Below are 22348 nucleotides of genomic sequence, written 5' to 3'. Positions count from 1 at the left end.
ATAGTAGCGTATGCGATCCAATAACTTTGAAACACAGGCCGAGTTCGATTTTGACCCTGACAAAAACGAATGTTTTTTTATCGTATTTTTCTACTTTTTATGTGATATGATGAATTAGACTCTCGCCCGATGGATTTTGGTTCAAAAATCCCGGAATATTCGGAACACAATCATTGGAGACATGGTACGGTTCTAAACACTGCTTTGATCATGGCCATTATATTGTCGGTACCTGTTCCGGCCATATATTCGGAACCATTCGACCGATTCCAGCCATCCTCCTCGGCAAAATAATACCTTTCTTTTGGCGGTTATTGTACTTAAATTTGATAAAGGAAAAAGGAGAAAACTTTAAAATATGAAACAGGGAAACAGATCGTTCTTGGCACATGTGCTAAAATCGAGTAGTGCCAAAAACAAAACGAGCTAAACTCGAACGGGCTTTGTATATCTATCTGGTTGGTGTGGAAAATTTAACCCCCAATTTGTTCGTTGTAAACTCTTAAACATCAAACATGATCACCGTGTTATTCTATATACGTGGGTTCTGAAATACGAGGTATATTCCCATGATATTGATTTTCCTGCATCTCAGTGGGGTCATTTAAGGGGGGGTTATTATATTTTTGAGCCGTTTAATAGAATTATTGAAAATGTGTTGTGAAAATGTGTTTTCGCGTTTCGGACATGTTTTGCCTGTCTTCTAGAAAGGTATACAATCAATGGAGAAACCAAAGGTATAAAAGTGCTTTAAAAGGTAGAATGTCGTATATTTCAAGATATTGGCGTTACTTTATTTCATTAGCGTGAGCAAGATGTTGTTATGAGATCGGCTTCCAACGGATTTTCTTTCTTTTTTGCGACAGTTGGAAAATTACTAACGCAACCATCAACATGCGACAAAACTTTAATGTTATGACGTAAACTGTTGAACTATTGTAAAATGTCGAGACATGTTTTGAACACAGATTTCGACCAATACCAACTCAACTACCATGCAATATCGGTATTTTCGGAACCGATATTCTATATAGAGGCCGGATGCCAAGATGGTATCTTGCGGTCCGAAAATGCCCAAATACCAAGCAATATGGTTATTTTCGAAACTAAAAAAAAATGTTACATAGATACATAGTAACAATTTTACACCAACATCCCAGTCGAACAGAGAAGCAAAGTGAATCTGACGTGAGAAGTGAGTTGCGATCAGTTCCCCTGCGGCTTGTCCGCGTTAGCCGCCGAGAAACGGGTGTATTGACTGCGGCAAGCATGTGCATGAGCTGCGCGGATCAAAACAAAACAAACTTGGACGATTGGTACAGATATCAAGTGGCTCTTTTCCGTCCACCCCGCAGCCAGCTCTGAAGTCTTTACATCTCTCGTTTACCGGCATTTCACTGCACACCTTGGCTGGTTGGCTGGCTGGCTGGCTTGACGAGGGCGCACATGGTTGGCTGCTCTTGGCTGCAGTTAGTACTACTATCACCGTGCGGCGGTAGTCGTGGCTGGACCTTCGTGGCGAACGAACGTGTTTATTTTTACTGAGATTGTTTTTTCTTTCTTTGTGCAAGGGATACCTCAATTACCTTGCGATTGCCAATCCTTTTACCAAGGGAAGTAAATAGCGGTTCCTTCTTGTATGAGTAGCACTTGTTGCTTTTTGGAAAGCCGTTGCACTTGTTGTGCGAGCAGTAAACCCCTTGCGCGATCGTCAAGCGAATCGTTAAATTGCAATTTTCAAACTGGATCAGTGCCTATCTATGTGCATGTAATTCGTACTGTGTTGTAAAAAAAAGTGAGTTATCAGATGATTTACTAGTGTACAAGTGAAATGAAACAGTAGAAATTAAAAACAGCTAGCTTTGACAGGTAGCGGAAGAATAAACAACATCAGGAAGTAGTATAAAAAATTTACATATTTTTCGGCGCTCTTCTTCATATGCAAATCGGTGAAATCGAAAGCCACATTTTGCGGATGCTAGCGGCGAAGTGTGCCGGGAAGTGAGCGCCCTTCTCGGACAAATTTTATCTCACCGGGACGGTGTGGATTGTTGAAGATGCGTGACCGGCATCTAATTAGTCGTGAAGAGCCAACCGTTGATGAATAAAAAGTGTGCCAAAACAAAAACTCTTCTAAAAACAAACCGGCGTGACGAGCTGTTCATAGCGCAAAACTACCTGTTTGTGCAAAGTTCAACTGAAAGTGAAAGGGTGTGACTATTAATTGTGGATTTGGGTGGATTGTATCGAATTTAGTGATGCCCGAGATCATAGCATAATTGCTAGTGACCCACGGCTTAACCTTAGTCTGTTCACCTGTGAAGTGCATCGTTGGCCGCGAATCGAGGAAGAGGCGGTTGCATTCAAAAAATCAATATTGACGGATTAGTGCACGGGTCGGCAACAATTGTGCTGCCGTAAGTGCGGGTTTACGGTAAACATGCTTAGCATACAGGAACTCCTCGGTTTAGGTTAGCGCTGCCGTTAGCGGTGTATTGTGTAAATATCGCTGCTCGGTGTAATACGCATTCGGTGGAATTTCTGGTACAATAGATTGCCGCTAGTGAGTAAAAAAATAAAACAGAGAAATAACAAAGCAGTGACATAATAATAACATCTATTTTGACCGATTGGAGGCTACAAAGGTAATTCAATGTGATTATTTAAACGATTGAAATGTTGCTGGTTGTAGGAATAGAGTCCGTAATACGCTTGACAATGACACCGGCAGTGGATCATAGACTATACAAAGCTTTTGATCTAATGTGATGTGACGTAGATTCAGGTTTTCTTGGATGGTTAATTGTAAACTTGCAAAACTATGTAATCGTTAGCGTTGAAAACTGCGAATTTCGTGGACTTTGATAATTTTGCCTATGCTGGAAAAACTGATTGCTATCGATGTGTTTTCGAAATATGTTTCGTACAGAATACATAGCTATTCAAATTAATTTTATTACGTTAGAGAGTAGATTGATAGTCGGTTTAATATATAAAAATTCAAGAAGAATAATTGAGAGCATCGATAGTTTTATCAGGAGGTTTAATTCGATTAAACTCTCTGCTCTTATTTTAAGAAAAAACTGTTTTTTATTGTATTAAATTTGAAGAGGCAATATTCTTCGAATCTATTTAAAAGTTTCGTTAAACTTTAAGTAAATTTCGTAATCAAAATAATGACATTACCAGATAGCAAGCGTGTGAAAAATTAATTTGATGAAATTCGACTGCTAACTAAAAAGATACCAGAAGGATTCTGCTTCAACTCGACTGAGGGACTGGCAGCACCTTCTCTGGAATCAATGAAACTTTGTGGGTGTAAAATTTGGCAAATTTGCATTCTTCACTTTTCAAAAATTAATTTGAAAAAATTAATTAAAATTATTGAGACTAACATTTGAAAAGTACCGTATCGACAAAAGGAAAGCCAAATCTATCTTCTATTCATATAAAAGATAAGTTTTGTAGGTATATTTGTATGTATGCACCAGCATAACTCTGGAATGTATGAACCGATTTATACCAAACTTGGCATACGAATTCCTTTCACATAGTAGATAAACATAGATGCATTGGGAAGGGAGAGTTGTATCCCCCCCTGCCTTAATTCACGAAGAAGTCAAGGTTTTCCGAACATTATGTTAATATATTAATTGAATTCGTTGATTTTAAATCCCTCGATCATGTCTGGAGGCCAGAAATTGATGTCCAGGGACCGAAACAGGATGTTGTTGGATGTTTTGAAAACTGATTTCTAGAAGTCGGGGGAAGTTTGCAACAAACTTGGCATACGTTTCCTTTGTACAACAGAGGTTGTCAAAAATATTGGAAAAAGAAGGGGTAACCCCTAAAGAAGAAGGGAATTCTGATGTAAAAGAAAAACATTTTCTTTTATTGTTGGAACTTTCAAACTAATTCGATTGGCTGGGGGGCGAAAGGTTCTCGAAGCTAAATTTTAATTGAGGATGGTGGAAAGCTTGATAAAATCAAGGAAACTGTTCAAAAACCTTTATTTATTTCAAATTTCTGAACCAGGATGACCAGGGTGATTGTTGTACGGAGACATTTGAAATTTAATTCGGCTACTTCAGGTTTCAGTAAATCCGTGAAAATCGATTATATATTCCCCAATAAAACTTTTTTAAACGGTATTTAAACGGTTTTGGCTAATTGTTTTTTGACGTCAGTTTCAAATTGTAAACTGGGGTCGCTTTTTACGCGATTGGTTGTACTGCATTTAAAAGATTAGATTAGGTATACTTATACTAAACTTATTTGATACCGCATACAAATAATTTTCCGAATCGAGTAGAAATAATCCGCGTTATTGTAAAAACATCCCGTTTTAAAAAACGCATAAAACAACCCGCGTAAAAAGCGACCCCAGTGTATTCGCAACTCTGCTAAGCTGTATAAAATTTAAAAAGAAGAATCAGAACTATGCCCAGAAACTATAAATCGCCATTTTGAAGACTGAGATGGCGACTTCCAGTTTACAGAAAGCTAATAACACTCAAATTTTCGTAAGCAGGGTGATACGTAGAGGATAACGGCACCCCCGTCAAATTTGACAAACCTTTTGTACAAAGGTTTCTATTTAGATTGGATAAGATGTTTTCGAAGAAAGTTTTCTTACAATCTGTCGAGTTATCGCATGAATTGAGTTAATCTGGAAGCCACCAGAAATGGCCGAAACGTCGGGATTGTCGTATTATATCTTCAAAAAGACTGAAATATTTGTTAAATTCATCGAAAATTGATTATACTTTTTTATTGCTTCAATTTTTTATGAATTCGAATCTTTTGCTCAGTCGTTTATTCCATGTAATAACAATGAAGTTTAAATTCACCGTTTAATTTTTTTTTGTGGCGTCAATACCGTTTCACCTTAATGATAAATGATCTAATTAACAGTTGGCTGTATATTTAAAGTATCAAACCACGTGTGCCTGGACTCCTGGTTTAAACCAAAGACCTAGCGTTAAAGTTTGGCCGACTGAAATTCCGTCGTTCTGGCAGCCATTCTAAAATTTCAAAAAACTTGCAACATTGCAAAAAATAAAAGTCGTTACATGACTACTCGTATTTTGAGTTTCATAGTTTTTTGATTCAATTTGTTTTGTTATAAAGGGTGATTTTTCAAGAATATGGGTTTTATTTAAAAAAACGCATGAAAATTACTAAACTGTATGAAATCTTTATTTGAGCCGATAAATTGGTTCATGCCATTTACTTTTTAAAGATAATTTCATTCAAATGTTGGCCACGGCTACGTTTTAAATGGTCCATACGAAAAGTCCAATTTTGGGTCACTTTTTCGAGCATTTCGGCTGGTATCTCGCGAATAACGCGTGTAATGTTGTCTTCCAAAGCTGGAATTGTTGTTGGCTTATCCGCATAGACGAGAGACTTAACGTAGCCCAACTAAAAATAATCTAGCGGTGTTAAATCGCATGAACTAGGCGGCCAATTCACCGGTCCGTTTCGTGAGATGAATTGCTCACCGAACTCATTCCGCAATATGTCCATTGATTCGCGCGATGGGTGGCACGTTGCTCTGTCTTGGTGAAACCACATATCAACAAGACCCAGCTCTTCCATTTCCGGCAAAAAAAATCAGAAATCAACGCGCGATAGCGAGCGCCATTGACCGTAACGCTGCGATTTTGATCATCTTTGAAGAAGTACGGACCAATAATGCCTCCAGCCTGTAAACCGCACCAAACCGTGCATTTTTCTGGGTGCATTGGCGTTTCTTGTATTGCCTCTGGTTACTCTTCGATCCAAATGCGGCAATTTTGCTTATTAACATACCCATTTAGCCAGAAATGAGCTTCGTCACTAAATGGTCGTAATGCGCGAAAAACATTTTTCACAGAGGACGAATTTTGGTAATAAAATTTGATTATTTGTAAGCGTTGTTCAGGCGTAAATCTGTTCATGGTGTAATGGCAAACCAAATTGAGTACATTAGACCTTGACAGCTGTCAGAATTCTCGCGTGAACTGTCAAATCTGAATACACGAAAAACCAAATAGCAAAAAATCACCCCATAGTAGTGAAAAAAAAGTGTTTATTTCTATTTTGTTCATATCGAACATCACAAAATTTTAAAAAAACTTAAGCTTTTTTCGATTCCCCACCGATTAAAATCATCGCAGAAAAAGGTTTGAGTTTTATGAATTACCAGAGGATTTTTAATAACAGAAACGGCACGTCTTTGTAGCCTAAGTTTGGCGTTTTGAAAATATCAATCCGAAAAAAAAAAATGTTTTGTAGCTTTTTAATCACGATGATTTATTCTTCGTGTCGGATAATGGAGAAGCACTAAAAGTTACCGGGACCTGTGTATAAGTTTGTGGCCCAAGTGGCAAATGAGACACCGTATAATATGTCGATTGATTACGGTCACTCCGAACAAGCTACCCAATGTCCGTTCGAAAGGATTTCTGGAATTTAATGTTTTTTTGTTACAGTCCAGTTCCACCTCTAGATTTTTCGCATTTTGTTATTTCCAAATCACAATACTTCCCATCTACTAAGACATACTTGACATGTCAAACATTCTTATGTTCGATTGGAACGAGTTTTGACAGTTCGATTGGAACTTTTCAGTGACAGTCGTCCAAGCTTTAACTCTAGGGCTTTAGTTTAAACCGGTTTCAAAGCGTACAATCGAATACACATTAAATGTTCACTAGACGAACCATGCACACACAAACTTGTGAGAGGCCCCAACAACATCCTTATTGTTTGCTGGTATAACTCGGTCCACAAAATGAAAATATAAGATCGTTTATGTTTCCTCCAAGTAAAAAATTGAAAATTAGAAAAAATTAAAAATATTTATCTAAAAGCTCTTGTTTTCAAAATCTGTTTTTTCTCATGAAAACTACAGAAGATTACCTAACCAATGAAATCGGTCCGATCATGGAAAAATCGAGAAAAAAATTATAGGTTTTTCACAAAAATAGTAGGAGGGTGGTATCCAAGACACTACCGCATAGTTGACGTAGGACTACAATAGTTTTATATTTCCTTTTGAGGCTCTGTTTAATTTGAGCTCGTTTTACTTCTGGTACGGGTCGAATTTGGCACACATGTGCCAGAAACGAGCGATTATGTCTAATCACATTTCTTAGTTTTCTTGATTATTTCAATCAATTTAAGCTCAACATCCTTCAAAAGAAGGGTATTTTGGTTTTTTATGTTGCCGAAGCGAATGATCGGAATCGGTAAAACGGTTCCTGGAATATGACCGGAACATGTGCCGATAATATAATGATCATGATTTAAGCAGTACTAAGCCTCTAATTACTAGGGTAGTAATATCAAGTATCTAGGTCGTCAGCCATAATTCATAAAGTGACACCTCAAACGACTTGAAACTAAAACTAGTTCATTGGTGGAAATATCCATGAAAAAAAGTCATGAAAAGATTGGTGGAAATATCCATGAAAAAAAGTCATGAAAAGAGAACCGTTCATTTTTGGCATGGTTCAATCTGAGCAACAGGAAAATTCTGCCCTGTCGTGTTTGGCAAAATCGAACTGGGTCTGTATTTTGATTATTTATTTGCAGCACTCTATTTTAGAAGAAAAAATATTCTCTTTAACATTGATGAATGCCATTAATTCGAATACAGTCAATTTTCTTCAATACGCGAAAAGGCAAGCTTCTATACAGACCTAAATCGAGTACGATTTAGTAGAAATTAAATAATATTTATATGTCTTGTGAACGATAGCTCACTCTCCGATCACCAAGCGGCAAAGATGTCACATAGTAAAATCTTCCTGCAGTTACAAGTTCATGTAAAAAAAAAAAACGATAAAGAATTACAGTTTTCAAACAAAAATGTATATTCACAGAAAATTTGAAATGGACATGAGACAAACACAGAGTAGAGTTCAAAAATAAACAACGCATTTTATCTGTACAATGAACCTAATTTATATACCCTGCTACCTGTCTCTACCGACACGTACAGAATTTTGCTGTCCTCGGTGGCGCAGTGTATTTTGCGGCACCCGAATGATCATATTGAATTCTGATATTTGCTACTATACGAAACAAGAAGAAGAAGAAGACAATTCAAACGGCAATTCGATTGCGTTCCAGATCGCAAAACGATACCTACACGTTAACCCAACACGCCCCACTGTGCGTCGCCAGCGGCAATTGTAGTCTTCACTTGGCTTGGCTGCATACAAATGAATATCGAGTTCTACTGCACTGATAGACGCCGAGTGACCAGCGCTCTATTCATACATTGCTCGGTGCAGTACTGTTTCCTGTGTCAGCATGTTTTCCTCGAAGATATCAGTTTTAATAACATTCTAACAGCAGAACGTAAAACTGTCTGATAATGGAGGTGATTACGAACTTTTCGAAAAAGCTTCACCTTCAAGACATCAAATCAGTCTAGGCTCATGGAAGCGAACATTAGTTGACCTATTGGGGCTGGGAGATTCTATCAAATTTTTTTGCCACTGCTATACAGGATATTACAGCAGGCAGTTGGTGTCTACTCATGAAGTCTGTGCCAGGCTTGCTCGCATATGATTGGTACATTGTTCGAGGAAATTCGACCTTGAAACTTTCATAAAAATTTCACTGTTTAACATAAAATGATAATGATAACTGAGGAATCACTAAATTGTCCATAATTTTATCAATCCAACGACATATTGATTATTGTAATCCATCTTGTGGTTACATCAGTATCACCGTTTGAAATCTTTCATTCCAACGTTACACCTTGGTTTTAGTTTCCGCAGAATGTATCTCGATATAGTGCGGTTAGACGTAGTCCTACGTCAAAAAAATATTTTGAGTTCTTCTCAGAGTGCTCTATTGAAAATTGAAAATATTTCTGCAGCCAAAATAGTTTGTTTGATTGGCATAGTGTCTTTGGCAAAGTTGTAGATATCAAATTTGTCCTTCCAAAGAAAATAATGCCACTCTAAAAAAAAATTGAAAAAAATATTTTTTTTCATAAAACCATAACATTTTTTTCCTGATTCCTTCATGATCGGACCGGTCATTGTTTAGGTAATCTTTTGTATTTTTTTTATCAAAACGTATATTTGACACGGCACTATACATATAATGTTTAACGGAGCCAACTGGGTCTTATTTCTAGTTTCTCTTAATTTTTTTTTTGTAAGATTTGGACCACTGCGACCATTGTTTTGATCTTTTGTGGTAGTTTCCCTTATAAGCTAAGGCAAATTTTTTACCCTCGCTGCCGACTACTAGCTCGAAATAAGTCTACAACTAAAACTGGCATGGTTTTTTTTTCGACGGTTCTGTTCGTTGGAATTGTTAAATGGGTACCCTTATGCTTTTCAAATAGCCGTAGATCAGCATCAAGTATGAAGTGTTCCGTTGGGCCAAGATATCGCGGACCGGGACGTAGGGTTGTATATTTCGGGCCCTAGGTGAGGTAATCTTTTGTAGTTTTATGAACAAAATCCGATTTAAAAAAAAAGAGATTTTTTCGATAACCAATTTGAATTTTTCGTTCAGCATTTTTACAAAAAAAAAATTTTTTTAGAATGTATATTTTCTCGAAAAGACAAAATTGTTATTTATAACTTTGCCGAAGACGGGGGTTGAGTCAAACAAACCGTTGTGACTCTAAAAATAATTGTAATTATCAATACTTTCCCAAAATAGCATTTTTCAATAGCTTCCCAAAAATGAGTTGTGTTCAAAAAAATTAAATCAATAGCACAAAATGGCATCTTTTGCCTATAGAAGCGTCTATAAAAAGTTTTAGCCAAATCAAAAATGGTCGATTGATTGAATGGTGAACTGATTGCCCGTTTTTTTTTTTGTGAAATTGCTTAGGGTCTACGTCGATATTTAACCCTGTAGTGCCCAAATTAATTTCTAAACGGACTTCGATAAAATCATTATAAACCATTATAAACACTTTTTAAGTATTTATTGAAGCTTTTCGGAACTTCGATTGAAGCCCGCCAAATGGCGGCATTGAGCACTAGAGGGTTAATTTAATTCATTATGTTTTAATAAGGGTCACGTTCTTCCCGGTCTCACAAGTCACTTTTTTGCCTGCATCCCCAAGGTTCAAATTTGAAATCTTGAACAAAAGATAGAATAGTTAGGATTTCTCTATAACGCAGGTTTTGTATTTTTTTCCATTGAAAAATTCTCACGCTTCGTTTAATTTCTAACTCGTTTAATAGGAACAAAATCGGTTTATGAATAATGACAAAGAATTTTCTGTGAGGTGAAGACTATATTTTATTAAATAACTCTTCATACATTATTTTACAAAAATCAACCTGAACTAATTTTTGAATAAGGTTGAACAGTTTTTGGTTAAAAACTTAAAAATGAAAAGTCTCTTGGATATGTGTCCAATTTATGACCTACAGAAAGTTGAGCATAATTAAAAAAAAATTGCAAAATTCTTTTAACGCAAGTACAAATAACAAATTTTAATAAGAGTCTGTATTTTCCCATATGCTTTTAATAACGAATTTAAATTTGAATGAGTTATAATCTATCTATCGAAACCTGTTGTATCTATCTCTATGTTTGTTATTATACTGTCTTCTATGCTATCTCACTTTGTTAGATAGCTGGTACGTTAGTAACAAATTTTGATATGGGTTTGATGCTAGTAGAATCATTTTTGTTACATCTGTTATTTTAACACCTAATGGGATCAAATTGAAAACACAACCTGGAAGGTTTTTTTTCATTACAAAAAATAGCTTCTGTTACTTTTTTGTTTTGTCTTTCTGATCGGGTAGCTTAAAATTTTTTATCAAGATGCCTCACTAAAGGAGACAAGTTGAATATCTAAGTCAAAATAAAAATTATCGGGTGTTCTACAAGTATCGTCAGAATGCCGAATAAGCATATTTCGAACGTTTTTTACATGTATCATTTGAATAATAAATTTTGCTCCATTAGGTAAAATAGAAAATTAATCTGTTGATAGAAAAATTGTTCCAACCATTGGCGAGAAAATATAGCGAGCTTAATCACTATTGCTCAAAGAACACCTTTTTATATATAACTTCAAAATAAGTTTTCGATGAAAACTATTATTAGAAAAAGAAAGTCTGTCCAAAAAATCTTCCAAATGTAATGAAACTTGTTTTAATCGGTTGAACCGCAGTTGGAAAAAAAAGTTTGTTGATTGTCATAAATAAATCATTTTTGAGCATAACATACAATATACATATACAAGTGAAATAAACACTTTCTTAAACCTTCTGACTCACATCTGGTTGAATCACTTTTTTCGATTTTAAACTATCACTGCTATAAACTGCGGCAACAGAAATTATTTTTATCGATCGGACATAAGAAAATTTCCGCTGTGGGTGGGCTCTAACTGAGAGAATAAACCTCATTGATGTTTAAATCATTAATTTCTTCGAACTTTTACGAAAGTATGTTCCAGATTTTTCAGAACTGTTTTGAATGATTTTCTAATTTGAATGCTTTGAAATTTGAATTAAATTTGCTTAGAAATCTTGAAGTTATAGTTAATTATTGAAGAATCGTAATCAATCATAACGTAAAGTTATCAAGTGCGAGTGTAAATTTTATTACATAAAGCTTCGAATTATCTCCAAACGGGCAATTCAACATCACATTTCAACAAGGGCTAGACAATTTCCCTCTCGAAATCATTCGACTAATTGTTCGATGTAATTACATTTCTCTAAGGCGCTATTTTGTGCGTGGAAAGTTAAGCAACGTCGCGTCAAACAACGTCGAAGGAAGGTAAAATAAACAAGTGGCAATCATTTGAAGCATAGCAGGAAAAGATTTGGTCGGCTACGAAAGGTCAAGCGGCTGCCAAACCCGTGTTACCCACCATTAAGGCATACAAAAGCAACAAAACAACAAAGTGTAAATTGTTGACCACCGTCGAGGGGGAAAGTGTCCGTAAATTGGTGGCGATAATCGTTTGCCGCTACTGCAAATGCTTTACAGAATCCCACCGTGCATTGCTATACACGTGTTGCAGAGAGAAATTGTCAAAATAAGTTAGATTATTTCATCATTTTTACTTACAATGGCTTAGAAATGTTGTTAAGCATTGTAGGTAGGCCGTAAGCAACAACTTTTACCTCTCGTAAAACAATCAATTTTGGAATTAACCTTTTGAACAGTCCAAGTTGGCTCATTTTCGGATGAGCAAACAATCGGAGTTAATTTATCAGCAGCAAATTAATCGTTTAATTTCTTCAGTCCCAGCTCCTTTCGATTTCTGCACTCCCTCGTGGAGCCGCAATAATTTGTTTACTGGAAACCATTAGAAAGTGGTTTATTCTTCACCTGACCTATCTGAACCAAGGCGATACATCTCATCTCGCGCGATCTCATGGGATGGCATGGAGCCCATCGTCCAGCGAGTTTCGCTTCCCTGCGTGGATCGTACAAAGTGTTTGTGTGTTCAACATATCCGCAGAGGGCGCCCACTGAAGTTTGGTGTTTGCGACTTTCCTTCCCTGCTCCGGTGTAGCTTTTATGACTTGCGACTCAGCGCTCATTACCACTAATAATGGGCTCCTAAACTACCCGTGAAGTGATTTTCTTCCACATTGAATGTTACGATATGTTTAAATATCGGTGTGCCTTTCCTGGGCGTGAAAAGTCGACAGTAGCAATATATGGATGCAGGCCTGCCAACGAAACTGAAGTTTATGCATGGTAGATATTTTTTGAAAATAGTTTTAATTTGAATGAGCTACATCCTAGTTTAATCTCATGGAACGGAAATAAACTTGATGTTACGAACAAAAAATCGACCCACAAAGCGAATTTTTTTCGTGACTTCTTCTAACCCTTCGGTGCCGAAAAATCTTGTTAACAGACGCATTCCGGCATAGCGTTCGTCCATTACGGTACGTACCGATTAGCGGACGGGGCAGAAGCATTCATGACCGTAATCGAAATCGCGCACATGCCCTCGAGCAACATCTGTTGTCCATCTCTTCATTGCTGAACTAATTAGCATGATCTGCTGGCTAAGCAAAATGTGTTGCAAGCAAAATCAGTTGCGATTAGTGGACAACGGGTTTGCGGAAACCTAGTTTCCTTCACAGCAGAGTTTTGTCCGTCTAATGATGACTTGACGGCTGCCCGTTCGACGCTAAAGCAAAACATCACTCAAAAGAGAAAGGTTCGTCGCCTGCCATCGCCCGCACGCTTGACCCACAGTCACCGCCACCGCCGTTGTCGAACTAAAATGTGGAACTCCACTTTGCTGCACGTAGGTATTGACCGCAGCATGATAGCGGTAGTAACAGTCGAGATGCATAATAAGAAACTCGATAGTTTCGGGTTAGCTAGGGTTTTATGCTGACAAATTATGTTATTCGTTGATGAAAGCGCTGCGGTTTGCCATTAGAGAAGAACCACATTACCAGGAAAACAAACAAACATAAAATGCTGACAATTAAACATTGCTTATTACGAAGCACATAAACTAGATTAAATCGTGTTGTTGCATGCAACTGGATCGTGATCTAGAAAGCGATTAACTGTGATAATTTCAACATGTTATTGTGCGGATTTTATTTTATTCAGCTTTCGTAATGTTTCCTAATATTAAAAAATATGTAACTAAAGCTTTGACAGTGGGAATTTTACTTGACTGTTAAGGCTGTGGCACCTAAATTTTACGCATTATGAAAGTTCCATATCATTCTAACATCGCTCCATATAAACGATATTAAAAAAATGAACAATAAGAAATAACAATAATGACAGTTTATATTGTACTTTTTGTATTAAGGAAAGTGCACAATTTGCATGCAATAGATGTACAGTCAGAAGCAAACAAGGTTCGAAAACTATTTGAAAAACAAAATTTGAGAACGACTTGGCGCAATCAGTATTAGGAATAAGATGAAAAATTTACGAAGCTTTGAATTTCGTTCAAGATAAAGAACCCATCCATAACGAACAAAATTTCTCCAAAGTGCTCGGTCTTCCAGCTAACGCAGCATTCGTGCAAGATGTACCCAAGAGAGACCGTCATCTTGCCAAAAATTCAAATGAACTGGATAACCCGTCCGAACCGGTTTCCAACCATCGCATCCCTGATTATCCCAGCCAACTCCCTGGGAAAGCCGTCCTCTACCATGGTTTGCCATAGCTCTCTCCGGTCAATTGTATAAAAAGCGGCTTGAATGAGTACATGCGTAGGGACTTCGTGTTCACGGCACTCTTGGAGAATCTGCTGCAAAGTGAAGAGTTGTCCGGCTTTCTACGAAACTAGTGCTAGTGACACCATATGTTGGAAAATGTCTTGGAAAAACATTTTCTAGGCGGCATTCAGGATGATGATTGCACGATAGTTATCACAATCCAGTTTGTAGCCTTTTTTGTAGATACACAGTAAAAAATTTCGAATATAACATATCACGTACATTATTTTCTTATTTAAATTTCAGCTCCTTTTGATGTAACCTCCGATTTTGTTTGAAAATTATGTGCAATATCACAATTTGTGTGGAATATTATGCAATTTTCTAACATAGGCGATGGAGGCAGTTCTTTACATTCACTGTACAGGGTTGAAAATCCCATCCTCCCTCTTCTCCGGTAGCTGTTCAGAATTCTAAACCTCGGCCAACTTATCTGGAACCATCCTGATAAGCTCCGCTACGACACCATTTTCACCAGCCGATTTGTTGTTCTTCAGCCGTTTTAAAGCACCCTTAACTTCGCCCTTCGTTGAGAGTGGTACATTTCCGTCCTCTGATGCTCCGACGATGTCATTTCTCTCGCCGTCTTGATTTTTCTGTGGCAAGCAGCGTTGCCACTAAGTTTTGAATAAAATCTGGCAAAACGAAAATAAAAAGTCTGGCAAAAATCTGTCACTCATTTTAGGGCAATTGCTGGCAGAATTGAAAGTGATGACCTTTTTTTTCGCTCTCGCCGGGTGTAGGTAGGTAAAGGCCAGGCACGGCAGTAATGACCTTTTTGCGAGACGACGCGGATGAAATCTGGCAAATATCTGGCTCATTTACAAATATCTGGCAGATTCTGATGTTTATCTGTTTGTCTGGCGCGCAAACAATAGTAGGAGGGTGGTATCCAAGACACGACCGCATAGTTGACGTAGGACTATTTCCCTTTGAGGCTCTGTTCAATTTGAGCTCGTTTTACTTCTGGTACAGGTCGATTTTGGCACACATGTGCCAGAAAGGTTCTTTATGTTGCCAAAGCGGATGACCGGAATCGGTAAAACGGTTCCTGGAATATGTCCGGAACATGTCTCGGTAATATAATGATCATGATCAAAGCAGTACTATGCCTCTAATTGGGTTGTTTAGCTATTCACGGATTTCCGATTTTTATATATCATCTGAAAGAGTGTAACTTTCTGAGCAAAACGTGATTTTTTAAAACTTTATATCATTATCCTTCGATTTTTATATGAAGAATAAAAATTCGCTCTAAATCGCTACAAGGACAGTTGGTATATGGAGGAACTGTCATTGTAGCGATTTCGAGCAGTTTTAAATCGTGATTTAAAAAGCGAAGGACAACGATATTTTTTTTTAAATCACGTTTTACTTAGATAATGCATATCTTTCAGATGATATAAAAAACTGATATAGCTTAACAACCCAATTACTCGGGTAGTTATATCAAGTATCTAGTTCGTCAGCCTCAATTCATCAAGCGACACCTCAAATGACTTGGAACTAAAACTAGTTCATTAGTGGAAATATCTTTAAAAAAAAAGTCATGAAAAGAGAACCGTTCATTTTTGGCATGGTTCAATCTTGGCAACAGGAAAATTGTTTCCTTCAAGACATCCGTTTCAATAACATTCTAACAGCAGAACGTAAAACTGTTTGATAGAGGTGGTTACGAACTTTTCGAAAAAGCTTCACCTTCAAGACATCAAAATAGTTTAGGCTCATAGAAGCAAACGTTAGTTGACCTATTGGGACGGGGAGACGATTTTTTGCCACTGTTATACAGGATATCATAGCAGGCAGTTAGTGTCTTCTCATGAAGTCTGTGCCAGGCGTGCTTGCTTGTGATTGGTACATTGTTCGTGAAAAATTCGACCTTGAAACTTTTATGAAATTTTCACTGTTTAACTATGAAGTGATAACGATAACTGAGGAATCACTAAATTGCCCATCATTTTATCAATCCAAAGACATATTGATTATTGTAATCCATCATGTGGTTAGATCAGTATCACCGTTTGAAATCTTTCATTCCAACGTTACACCTTGATTTAAGTTTCCGCAGAATGTATCTCGATATAGTGCGGTTAGACGTAATCCTACGTCAAAAATCTGGCAAAATCCAGATTTATCTGGCACAATGGCAACGCTGGTGGCAAGTGTTCCACTTTTCGCCTGTACGCCACACAAGTGTTTCCACTTTTCGGCCTCCCAGCGATCGTTCGTTAGAATACACTCATAACATATCATAACTTATCTCGGCACAATTTTGCTGTTCTGGTAAAACTACCACCGCTCAAGAGAGTACACTGAAGTCACTTTTTACGCGGGGGATACATGCCACGTAAAAAAAACGCGTAAATTCCGGAATCCGCGTAAAAAAAACCGCGTAAATTCCGGAATCCGCGTAAAAAAAAACCAGCGTTAATTCTGCATTCCGAGAGAAGGGAAACCGAAATCCGTAACCCGCGTAAAAAAAACGCGTACAAAGCGATCTTAGTGTAATACAGTTGCTCCCGTTACTCGCACTCCTCCCTTTCCTAGCCTTTTTCTGTCTTTTCTTCTGTCTGTATTGCTCCACGTTCTGATGGGTAGCTTGATGTAACATCAGTACTCGCGCAGTGTTCTTCTCGTCCAACACATTCTTCGTTGAACCACTAATTCCCTCGGTTTCGTTCCAAATAGCCCTCGATGGTCTCTGCTACGCTGTGGATGACTGTATTACGGTAGTTACTTAACAGGCGTCGAGAGAGGGTTTCAATCAGTACACTCTCTTCCGGTAGCACAGCTTTAAAAGCGGATTGCGTCAGTCGCACAAGATTGTACCGTATTAGGTGCTGGCACCGAATGTTATTAATGGCCCAAATACACACACGGCGTAATGACGTCTTCTCCATACAAATTATGTTACCTCGGCTACTCAACCTGGTGAACAATGTCTCTCTCTTTCTCTCAAACACCTCCTCAAAGGTTATTAAAAGTTCTCAGGGTCGGCTGATAGGACGAAAATAGCAGTTGGGTTTTACAGAACTCTGCTACCGATGCTGGGGAATTTAGCGAACCTTCGCCGTCCCACGGCTCGTTCGCTCGTCTCGCTTATCGGTCCGGATTCAAAGGGCTTTGCTAACTGACGTACTGTCTATGCTTGGTGTTGAAGGTAAAGATCTCGTAGCTTGTAGATCGATCGCTCGGAGTTCTTGCACGTGGCCAATGTACTGCCCCTGCGACGAAGCGATACTCCAATTTCTGGGTCCTCATTTGATCACAAAATGCCCAATTAATCGCTTACAACTGCTATCTTTTCAACCTTCTGCCTAAGATTATACGAGGCTGGATAGGCTCACCTGATTCACTACCCTTAATTGGACTTTGAGGTATAGTTCACGTGCTCAAACACTAGCTCTTTCTAGGGTTATCTGGTTCCTCATTAAACTGAACTTAACTGGTAACTTTCTCATCGATTTTAAAGGTTTAACATGTTGGTTATTTTATTGTTGTTGCAATTAGGTGCTATTTCTATACATTTAAAAACGTTTTGCACATGACAATAAGAAGATTTTTAAAATCTGTTTTGATTCAAATTACGAACGCCTCAACGTAATCGCTAATGTCGTTTTCGTTTTTGCGGTGTAGCTACCCCGCGGTCTACACTTTGTCCTATCACTGTTTTTTTTTATTTTCCGGACTATCCCGGACTACCCTTTTTCTGTCCCGGACAGTCCGCGAAAGAAACAGAGTGCAGTTTTGAAGACACCAACACATTCACAAGTACCTATGTGTCAAAATACAAAAAAATGTGGCAAAATCGGTTTGCTTTGATTATCGTTTATCGCGTGTCAAACATCAGGTAGGATTTTATTTTGTCAAAACATTTGCGAAATGGAGGAACTTTTTAAGCGTTTGAAATCATCATCGCCCGAATCCGTACATTAGCACAAACGCGATAAAAAGACAATGGCGATAATGACCAAAACAAAACAAAGTGACAGCTACCTCTGGTATTACGCACACCATTGCAACTGCTCGGAAAGTGTTTTTTTTTTAGCTGCAAATTGTAGTCCGGGACGGTATAGTCCTGCCGTAAATACGAATTCGACATAAGAGATAGATAGGCAGATCAACGGAATACTGACTGTCACTTTTTCCAACGCCGGAAGTAGCCCTACAGTAAAGAGCTCTACATCACTGGGCGAAGGACATTCGAAGAAACGAAATGGTATATTTAAGCATTTTTTTTATTTCACTATTATAATAATTCGATTTTTATTGTAAGTGTTTGAAGTTTGAATCAAAACGGTATGTTGTTTATTTTTTCTTCAACGAACATGAATAAACATAAATTAAAAGGCATGACGACAAGAAGGAGGAGCCCAAGACAGCGCGATTGCGTCTTCCGTCTAGACGAGTGGAAGGTGGTAGATGTCAGAAAGTACATTGTAAGATTTCAAGAAGGTAGGCTGACAATTTCCGTCAGGAAGGCGTTGTTACGACGTGTGCGTACCCGGGCTTTAAGAACAGAAAATGTTAGGCGTTACTTCACCATCTCTACGTAGTGATTTAGAATCGATGTCTCGATGAATGAATCGATGAGCGTCGGTAGTTTTTGACGTCGGTGATGGCCGAGAAGTACTAGGATGGCGATTCAGTATTAATTGTTGACCTCCAGGTATTGTCATGTTCATTGAGGTACCGAAGTTGATAAGTTTTAGGTCGTTTTCATTGGTCAGCTAATTTACGTTGAATTTTCCAATAACCGGTTTGAACTCCTCCTTTTTCACCGACCTGAGCGTTGTAAACCGATGATGATATTGCGTAGAACTTATTTTTGCCATCATCGGTGCTTTTAAGGTAGAGCTGTGCGCATTGATGATGCTGACGTTCAAAAATTGACCTTCGATATAACGTTTGAATAAAAAAATGGACGAAAATTGCCGATTTTTTATGGGTTCAGTTTCACACGCACTGACGAAACTACCCATTCAGCATCAATCGTAGTAACCCATGAGTGAGCTGGAAAAATTTGACAGCTCTATCAGTCGAACTCCAACCGTTATTGCGAGAACAATGAAGCTACTCCGTTCAGAAGTGTGCGCGTCGAAAACGGACATCGTGCAGCCCTTTGTGGACCGCAGGAGTACCTGTTCCGGCATCTACAATATTTTGGCACTATTGGACAACAATCAGAGCATCGAAAGAAAGCCCGGTTCCGGACGGCCGACGACCCTGTGACAAGAAACCCCAAAGAATGCTTAAGAGCGAGACCGAGCGAAAAGTGGCTACATTCCTGTGTGCGCTTGGTCGATGCAACCGGCCAAAAAGTAAAAAAGTGCCTGTAGCGTAAGTTTTACTCCAACTATTTTGCTGCGAAAACTGTGAAGGAATTGATGAAATGAAGAAAGAAGTCAAAAACATGCCTAGACACGCATGTTTTCGCTCGCCATGGTGAATTTTCCGGTTAACTGCTGGAAGGCCACTCGCAAGGGCTTAGAATTTTTTACAAGTAAGCTAATATAAATAACTTCCATGGGTAATTTATCGAACCTTATTAACTGTCCTAGTTTTTTTTATCACTGATGGAAAAGTTCATTTTTTTAATGCAAACGTAAGAGTGGCATGGAAAAAAACTTCATCATCGAATTCAAATAACCAACCACTATAGGAAAGGGGTCCACTATAAGTTTATTTACCCCACATATTTTTATTGGTCCAAGAAAATGATGTGTGCAAAATTTCAGCTTAATCGTCGGACATGATTTAGTAATGCCTCAAAGTGCTCAAAGTTTTGATTTTGTGAGCCTGGAAAATCTACTAAGTGGGAGTAGGGTAAAATAACCTTGGATGAACCACGTCCTTTAGAAGTGTACCACCGGTCAGGTTAAGCTGATTTATGCAAAAACTCAACGAATACCCAGAAAATTTACATCGGGAAACATCTTATCCGGCCAATCTGCAACAGAATCACGAGAACATTTGAAAATTCAAATTCAAGAGAATGAATAGTTTTTCGTCAAAGTGGTCCACTAAAGGAAGTGATCCACCCAAGCCACATAAAAACTTTTGGCCGGACTTGGACAACTGAGGGCTTAATATGGACTATTTCTGAAATGACTCACAACTTGCTCCAAACCACATTTGAATCATTTGAATGTTTATTAGACATCCACGGTGTTAAAACCATCAACTACATATGGTTTTCCTGCTTGGTATGATTGCGCTGGCTGCCACAGAAATAAGCTACAAGTGAAGCAGAACCGGCTACTAAAAATGATATTGAATTTAGACCCACTACACCCAACAGAGGATGTTTACCTAGCTGCAAACATGGAAGAACTCAACGAGTGGTTTCAACGAATACTTTCAAAGTTCTGGAACGGATGTGCTAACTCAGCAAACCCATTACTAGAGCGCCCAGCCGCATAAAACTATGATATCAGAATAATTAAACTCACCTTTCCTTTAACTATCCCTTATACTATTTGCAATGATCGAGGGTTTTTTTTTCAATTTTTTCCTTCATGTGACTAAAAAGCTAATGTTCTGAATTTAATTAATTTCCTTCGAATAATCCAGTTGTTGAAAGTTTATCCATATCTCAGCTTATGTACTCTATTCATCCTAAACCTGATCCTAAACTTGATTTTTCACTAGGGTAAACCATTTATTTTTTAGTAGGGTGGTGCCAAAAACAATTGAAATACAATATAAAATGATTTAGTATGAAAAACCACAATTATTAGTAACGCTCATATTAATCTGCTTTTTCGACATCTAACACTTGATGTACCATAAAGATGGACCGATAAGTTTTCGATAGGGTGGTGGCAAAAACGGAAACCGTGTAATTTGATGGTATTCGAAGCAATTTTCTACTACTTACTGAAAATGTTTGAAACAGCAGGATGGATTGTTCAGGCTTCAACAAACGATAAATACTAGTTAATCTGCACCACCTACTATGTAGGGGAACTGCTCCAATATTCATCTCATTAAGCCGATATTCACGAAAAATGCACGGATTAAAAATTAAATTTTCACGAAATCATTGAACAAATACACAAAATACGCTTACTTGCTCTTATGGGATCGTTCGGTATTGTATATTTAGTAAACTTAGCTAGATTTATCCTAAATTTTTTAAACAAACCATTCTTCACAACGCTTCCATATCCATCTCGAAACTTGAATCACTGCTCAATTATTCATCTCACGACGCCCCCATATTCATCACACTGTTAATCATGAATTAATCACATTATGATGAATGAACGTAGCCGCAGTCCGTCGTAGTAGGTTACCTAGATATCCGCTGTAGTTGTTTACGTGCAAAACTGGTAACCTAGGTAACCACTGCAGTGCTGTCGATTTATGTCATTTATGTCGGAATAATTCAACATTATCAATATGATTTTTCCGTATTAACAGAAACTGATTTGGCAACTTTTGATTTTTTTCAACGCAGTGAAAACAGATGAAAATACATACAGTTGAAATTTATGAATTGTAGACATCATCTCATATATTTCCGCTAACTCAAGCTTGTTTTTGGAAATTTGAGGTGAACATTTCAAAGATTAAAGTATTTTTAGTGTAGTGAGTGATTTTGTTCAGTGATTAAAATAAAAAGTGGTCCGCTAGTGATGAAAAAAATTTTGGTTGGCTGCTGAACGAATCCCGTTGTAGTCGTATAGAACAATGCGCGGATTTTGTTTTCTGAGGTAGGTGATTGAATTTAATGAGTTTTCGAGTGCAAATGCCCGACTATAGTATCGAATTTAGAGTTTTTGAATGAATTTTTGAGGATCTACTTCATGAGAATCAAAAAGAATCCATTCCGTGAATTAGCAGATTGGTTTAGTTAGAAAATATGCGTTTTTCCTGCTTTCAATTGTGTTTTCATGTTGTATGAGATGAATATATGGGCTGAGATGAATAATGGAACAGTTCCCCTATATTAATACAGATTTAAACAACCGTAGTCAAGAATGATTGACTCGATGTTGCACACACTGGAGACTATCACATTTTACAATATTCTTTCCATAGTAAAACTTGAATAGCTCAACATCGTTTCAAGATAGGATTTATGTGTCTTTTATGAAGTTTTTCCTCATAGGATCGCTCATTTTTCTGTGGTATAG

The 22348-nt window shown here is 37.7% G+C and overlaps 1 protein-coding gene across 2 annotated transcripts in view; it reads left to right on the top strand.

Annotated features, from left to right (window-relative positions):
* The first annotated feature begins 1499 nt into the window (after window positions 1–1499).
* The window catches only part of LOC129721836 (uncharacterized), a 185793-nt gene continuing 164944 nt past the window's right edge, over window positions 1500–22348 (top strand). For both annotated transcript variants that reach the window (XM_055674878.1, XM_055674879.1), the window contains exon 1: window positions 1500–2645. The gene's annotated coding sequence lies outside the window, so the exon portion shown is untranslated. The remainder of the gene's footprint in view (window positions 2646–22348) is intronic.

Source organism: Wyeomyia smithii, chromosome 2 (genome assembly GCF_029784165.1).
Source record: "Wyeomyia smithii strain HCP4-BCI-WySm-NY-G18 chromosome 2, ASM2978416v1, whole genome shotgun sequence".
Classification (NCBI taxonomy): domain Eukaryota; kingdom Metazoa; phylum Arthropoda; class Insecta; order Diptera; family Culicidae; genus Wyeomyia; species Wyeomyia smithii.
Note: the sequence above shows the minus strand (reverse complement) of the source record. Positions and strands in the feature narration are given on the sequence as shown.